Source organism: Dromiciops gliroides, chromosome 1 (assembly GCF_019393635.1).
Source record: "Dromiciops gliroides isolate mDroGli1 chromosome 1, mDroGli1.pri, whole genome shotgun sequence".
NCBI lineage: Eukaryota > Metazoa > Chordata > Mammalia > Microbiotheria > Microbiotheriidae > Dromiciops > Dromiciops gliroides.
The window spans coordinates 671815084-671822731 of NC_057861.1; positions in this window are offsets into that span (position 1 = coordinate 671815084).

Consider the following 7648-nt stretch of genomic DNA (forward strand, 5'->3'; position numbering starts at 1 on the left):
CCATAGTCACAGGTCATCGGAGACCAGTGGAAGATGGAAGAAGAGGATGTTTAGGGCAGAAAATGCTTCTTACATCACATTCTTCCCCCCCCCACTTAATAGTATTTTTTTTCCCAATTACATGTAAAGATAGTTTCCAACATTCATTTTTTTTTTGTGGGGCAATGAGGCTTAAGTGACTTACCCAGGGTCACACAGCTAGTTAAGTGTCAAGTGTCTGAAGCCAGATTTGAACTCAGGTACTCCTGAATTCAGGGCTGGTGCTTTATCCACTGTGCCACCTAGCTTCCCCCCCCCCAAAAAAAAAATTCATTTTTGTAAGATTTTGAGTTCCAAATTTTTCTCCCTTATCCCTCCCAAAGCCAGCAAGCAATCTGATATAGGTTATATAGTGCAATCATGTTAAACATATTTCCACATTAGTCATGTTGTGAAAGAAGAATCAGAACAAAAGGGAAAAAAACACAAGAGAAAGAAGAAACAAAACAAAAAAGTGAAAATAGTATTCCTCAATCTGGATTACATCACATTCTTTATGTTGCTTATTTAGCATTCTGGGATATACCCCAACTCAAATTCAAGGGTTGTGTTGCCTTGGGAGACCAGAGGACGACTAGTCTCGGGTTAAAGTCCTCTGCAGGTCTATACTCCTAATATATATCGCTAGCTTCTACTTATATGCTTACCTTTAATACTAGAAGGAATGGAATTGAAGAATACCTTGAAGGACTGAGCTGTATCAACTGATAGTAGGATGAAAACTTTATTTCAAAGATTATAAAATCCGCTCATAATTATTTGTATTTAAAATGCATTTGCACAAAGAGGAGAAAGAAATGTCAGCCAGTAGACACAATTAGCTCAAAACAAAGGTATTTACTGAAATGATATCTTAAGAAAAATAGTTGTTAAAATAGTTTTTTTTTAATTTCATTCATTCATTCATTTATTTTTAGTGAGGCAATTGGGGTTAAGTGACTTGCCCAGGGTCACAAAGCTAGCAAGTGTTAAGTGTCTGAGTCTGGATTTGAACTCAGGTCCTCCTGAATCCAGGGCTGGTGCTCTATCCACTGTGCCATCTAGCTGCCCCTAAAAATAGTTTTTGGTTTTTTGGGGTTTTTTGATGAGGCAATTGGGGTTAAGTGACTTGCCCAGGGTCACACAGCTAGTAAGTGTTAAGTGTCTGAGGCCAGATTTGAACTCAGGTACTCCTGACTCCAGGGCTGGTGCTCATTCCACTGTGCCACCTAGCTGCCCTAAAAATAGTTTTTAAAAAAATGTTTCTCCCCTAAACCTAGGGGAGAAGCCTACAGCTGTATATACCAGGACTTATTAAACTTATTCCGCTAGCAACCCCTTTTTGCCCAAGACATTTTTTGTGACCCTGGGTATATAGGTATATAAAATAGGCATACAAATCAAATATTTACTGCCAAATTGTTCTCAACTCCCACATTTAGTTATGTGACCCTATATGGGATCGCAATCCACAGTTTAAGAAGCTTTAGTATATAATAACATCAGTGGGAAGAAAGGGCACATACATAAAATATGCTAATAAAAAGGTAAGCACACACTTAGGGAACATATGTGGCTTAGACACCTCACCCCTTCCATAACAGGATGCCCTGGTATCTTTTTGTTTCTCATGGTGTTCTCATGCTGCTTGCTCCCTTGGGTCCATGTTCTCTATCTGGTAGGTTGCTTCCTGGATCACCTGTTCTTCTATGGAAGTCCCTGTCCTAATAACAAGAAAGAACTCTCTTCTCGACTCCTCAGAACAATATTGCCTTGGGTGTTTAAGCTTGCTCCCTGCTGTCTTCTCTTAGGTGAACAGTTCCACCTCAAAATGCTATTGACAGTGGGTAAGGGAAGATGTATAAAATCTCAGAGGCAAGAAATGATTCCTTCTCAAAAACTGGGTTCTTCTTCCCTGGCTGTCTCTCTCCTCTGTAGCCAGAGGTCACAATCTTCAGAGTTATCTCTGGCTTTATCTCTCTGCTGGCTCCCAAGAGAGTATATTTCTTTCTTTCTTTATTTCTTTTTTTGGTGGGGAAATGAGGGTTAAATGACTTGCCCAGGGTCACACAGCTAGTAAGTCTCAAGTGTCTGAGGTCGGATTTGAACTCAGGTCCTCCTGAATCCAGGGCTGGTGCTTTATCCACTGTGCCACCTAGCTGCCCCCTATATTTCATTTTTTAAAGGACCATTAAGGGTATGATTGAGCCTTGGTTGGTATTTCCGACTGCTCTTAAATTCTACCAATTTTATTTGGAAAACTTCACACCTCATGAAGGGGTAACCTGGTATATGCCTTTGTTGTTGTTTAGTCTTTTTGATCATGTCTGGTTCTTTAGGACCCTTTTTTGAGATTTTCTTGGAAGAGATATTGGAGGGGGTTGCCATTTCCTTCTCTAGCCCATTTTACAAATGAGGAAATTGAGGTAAACACTGTTAAGGGACTTTTCCAGGGTCACACAGCTAGTAAGTGTCTGAGGTCAGATTTGAACTCAGGTCTCCTTGACTCCAAGCTTAGTGCTCTATCCATTGCACCACACAGCTGCCCTTTACACTTGAATACCTTAGTACCTCTTTGTCTCTATTAACCTGACCCCTTAACTTCTACAATTATATCAGCTGGTAGAAAAATCAGTTGATCAGGGGTGTCCTTATCAACTCAATAAAAAAAATCATGCATGTGTAACTGGTTTTGCAGGCTCCCTGCCTTGAAAGTACTGCTCCAGAGATGCCAGTCATCAAGGGCTATTTTTTTTTTGCAGGGCAATGAAGGTTAAGTGACTTGCCCAAGGTCACACAGCTAGTAAGTGTCAAGTGTCTGAGGCTGGATCAAGTGCTATTCTTGAGGTGATCAGTTGATGTCTCTTGAACTTGAATGGTTCTGTGTTTTTGGAGAATTTCATGAGGCATTGGAAGAGGGAGTTCATTCTCCATTTTGGAACCCCTTGGGCAGATATGGCAGAATGATGTGCCCAAACTCCAGGTGCTTGGTCCCTTGCCCCTCCCTCTGAGATTGTATTTTGGTGGACTTCTGCTATTGGACAGAGAATAACTGGACTGGGGGGGGTGCTAGAAAAGAACTGGGGTTTGAGTCCTACCTCTGACACTTGCTAACTTCTGAGCTTCAGTTTCCTCAACTGTAAAATGGAAATAACAACTGTTGTTGAACTTACCTCAACAGAACATTGTGAGGATCAGATGAAGAATGTAAGACATGCAAAGTCTTGCTAAGCCTAAAACATGATGGAAGTGTGAGCTATTAGCCTCTTACTTTGCAAAGAGAAAAAAGAAAGACAAATCCTGGAAAACACAATGATTTGCTCAAGGTCACAGAATTAGTAAGTGACAGAGTTGGATCGTGAGCCTCGGTCTCCTGCCTCTTTGTCCAATGTTTTTTCCATATCCCACTTGTATTAAGAAGGGCTGAGGGAGCAGCTAGGTGGAGCAGTGGATAAAGCACTGGTCCTGGATTCAGGAGGACCTGAATTCAAATCCTGCCTCAGACACTTGATACTTACTAGTTGTGTGATCCTGGGAAAGTCACTTAATCCTCATTGCCCCACCAAAAAAAAAAAAGAGGGGCTGAGACCACTATGTTTTCTCTGGGCAGATTTGTCTAACAGAAGTGGTCCTGTGGCTAAACTACTCATTTCTCCTGTGCAATAAATAGAAACTCCCCCCTCCACATTTCTCCCGAGATCATTTGCCTTCCTGTCATCTCCCCAAAAGAGTAGGATCAGGGGCAGCTAGGTGGCGCAGGGGATAAAACACTGGCCTTGGATTCAGGAGGACCTGAGTTCAAATCCAGCCTCAGACACGTGACACTTACTAGCTGTGTGACCCTGGGCAAGTCACTTAAACCTCATTGCCCCACAAAAAAAAAAAAAAAAAAAAGAGTAGGATCCTCATATTTGTACCTGTAGGTCCAGATGTCAGCTTCTTCCTTTCCCTGGCATAGAGAGAAAGTCTCCCAGTAACATCGACCAACAAAATAGAAATTTACTCAGCTGTTCCTTGTCCTTTGTTCCCAGAATAAGGAGTTCTCTGAGGCAGGAAACCAGCCTGAGACCTGGGGAGACAGTATTCCTACCTTCTTCTAGCCTTAGCCAGCCTAGAACTCTGGTAACTACCAAGCAGGGAGAGGAAGATGTGGACGCATCAGCTATTACCAGCAACATCGGCTTCAGCCTTGGCGCCAGTTCTAGTTCTGGCTCCAACACCTGTGCCAGTTCTAATTATCCACATGTTTTTCTCTGATTCCAATAGGCATATGGTTGACCATGTGACATGGGTCAGAGTCAGGTTTCCTGTGGTTACAAAGAGGCCCAATGAGGAGAAGGTATGCCAGATGTTTGTGCAAAAAGACAGGAAGAATTCTTAGTTCAAGGGAGGTGAACCAAACCATCTGAGCACATTCCAAAAAGCCACAGGCCCAGACTGGAGCATTAAAAGCTCCAGTTCAAGAGAAGAGGCTACAACCAGATTTGGAGACGGAAGCCCTGGGTTTGAAATCCTCTTTCTGTTATCACCATAAAATGTATTTAGAACTAGTAGAGAAATACCTTTGACCTCATCGAGTCGAGTTGCTCCATTGGTTTTTTGGGGAGTCCTGTTTGGCAATATGGGAAGAGAGGAAACCAGGTACAGCAGGGCTATCTTCTCTTTGGTCAGCAAACTCTCCAGGGTAGCCCGTTATTCAGACAGCTGTGTGCCACACCAAGGCTAGGCTCCTTTCAAAATGCTAGATGTGTTTATTGCTTTCTGTTCCAGATTTAATCTAGCTCACTGCTTCCAGGGCTCTCCAAATAATTGTATAACCAAGTTAAGCATGCTAAATAGCTTGCATTTGCATAGTGCCTTAGGTTTTCAAAGTGTTTTACATGTTATCCCATTTGTTATAGGGGAGGTAGGTGCTATTATTACTCCTCATTTCACAGCTGAGAAAACTGAGGCTGAGAAGTAACTTGAACTCAGGTTTCCCGATTCCAAGTCCAGGATTTTCTGTTCACTGTGCTACCTTGCTGCTATATTAAATCTAGGTGTATTAGCCCTCTTCGGGACTACTCATCCACCTTTGGTGTCCACCAGATTCACCCAGTTCTTACCTGGGGCTCCAGGAAGCCATAGCATATGCAGCGGCCACACCCTGGTGAACCATCTTGGCAGACAGGCTAAACCAGGCTGAGGGTAACTGACAAGCCTCAAACCCATCAGTGAGTTAGGGGTATGTCTACCCAAACATGCAAAGACCTTCCCCGACAGAATGAGTAGATAAGAATGATTTATTCTAACAGTCATGAAGGTGGTTGAAGCAGGGGCTACAGAGTACTTAGAACTTGGTCAGATATTGTAGACCCTGGGCCATCAAAAGTCATTCCAACTTTTGTCTTGCCGCTGAACTTCGGTGACTCAGGAAGAGAGAGTGAGGCTGATGACTTTATGAAATTCTCACTTTAATCCAATTCACACACAAATCTAGACATCACCCCATGATGTCATTGGTTCTCTTCAAAAATAAAGGATGAACAACAGGTATCAGAGGATGAATTGGAACAGAAATTGGGGGAGGTGGGGTGAACAGAACACTCAAAAGAGAGAGGAAGTAATCAACACAGATAGTGGAAATAGAACAGTCAGTGGTTTTCTGATGGCAGAAGCAGAAAGGGACTTGTTGCTTATAAATAGAAACTCCCCCGTTAGGGAGTCAGTCTTCCCTCTTAGTTCAGACCTTCAAGGATGACTCTGAGGAGAGCCATTTCATACAAACCAAATGCAACCTATCTATCTGTCTTTCTGTCTATCTATCTACTTTCTAGCTGTCTTCTATATTCTACCGGTCTATCTTCTGTCTGTCTAATCTATATATCTAGCTGTCTGTCTATCATCTATCTATCTACCTTTATTCTATATTCTACCTACCTACCTACCTTCTACCTATCTTCTATATTCTACCTGTCTGTCTATCTTCTGTATATCTATCTGTCTGCCTCTCCCTCCATCTCTCTATCTACATATCATTGCCCTGTCTTGCCCAGCCTGGAAGAGCAGCAGCCTCTCATGGACTCAGTCCCACTATTGTTCTGAGCAGGAGCTCAGAACTGCTCCTTTTCTGATCTGGGCTGTTCTGCCCTTAATCAGGCAGCCTGAGGGGCAGCTAGGTGGTGCAATGAATAAAGCACCGGCCCTGGATTCAGGAGGACCTGAATTCAAATCCAGCCTCAGACACTTGACACTTACTAGCTGTGTGACCCTGGGCAAGTCACTTAACCCCCATTGCCCTGCAAAAAAAAAAAATCAGGCAGCCTGGTGGCTCCAACTCCACCTTATTAAGTCTGGTCTCCATCTCAAGGGCTCTACCAGCCCCAGCCTGCTTGGTAGCAGCAAGAACAAGCCTGTGTACACCACATCCAGCTTAGAATTTTCCTTTAAATTCCTCCCACTGAAGAGCAAAAGCTTCTACTTCTGTGGCTCTTCAAGGCTTACAAAGTGTTTTCATCACAACCTTGTAAGGTCGACAGTGCCAGGGATTATTTCTCCCTTTTAACATATGGAGAAACCAAGGCCCAGGAAGGTAATGACTCCTCTTGGATTACATAGGTAGTGAATAGCACAACTGGGGTTCAGAGAGAGCTCTCTTTCTACTCTATTACACTGACTCTTTACTTAGGTGACCCTGGTTAAGTTACTTCCTCATTCTGGGCCTCAATGTCCTCCTCTGAGAAATGGGGACCATTAATACATACCACCTACCTCATAGCATTGTTTTGGGGTGTTTTTTAATTAATTAATTTTTTTTTTGGTGAGGCAATGAGGATTAAGTGACTTGCCCAGGGTCACACAGCTAGTAAGTGTCAAATGTCTGAGGTCACATTTGAACTCAGGTCCTCCTGAATCCAGGGCCAGTGTTTTATCCACTCCACCACCTAGCTGCCCTCCACCTCATAGCATTGTGATAAAGCTTAAATGAGACAACAGAGCAAAGGATTTAGAACCAGGAGATCTGGGTTCAAATCCTAGCTCAGATACTTATTGGCAATGTGAGCAATTCACTTACGCTCCCTGAGACTTTGTTTTACCCTCTGTAAAATTGTTCTTGTACTATCTGTTTCTGAGGAGTGTCTTGAGAAAAGTGCTCTGTAACCCTTAAGGTGATATGGAAACGTGTGCTGCAAGTGAAGACTTAGTGGAGGTCGATGGTAAAGTGGTATAGAACTAGTGGGTTTTGACATTTGAGTTAGGTGACAGGGAAGGAAGAACATGCTGACTGCTAAATGAGGGCTTGTAAAATCTTTCCTGGAGGTCCCTAAAACAAAGGGTGGCACACTTTGGCCTGGGAAGCCTGCAGCTGAAGAAGGGAAGGCTACAGGGACAGATGTACAGCTCAGTGATGATGTGTTGATCACCATCCGGACTGCAGGGTGGGGACTTGGAAAAAATGAACTATTTTATTTCCTGACATGCTTTTTCAAAAATCACATTGTATTCCAGAGACCTTGCATTGGTAGTTGTCACATCACTCTGAGTATGAAAATGAGAGAACGGGGTTCCCTGCCCCCACCCCCTTGGCTGTTTGGGTAGGAAAAGGCAGATTTTTTTGTGGATTTCTGGCGTCTTTCTGCTATATCTATGT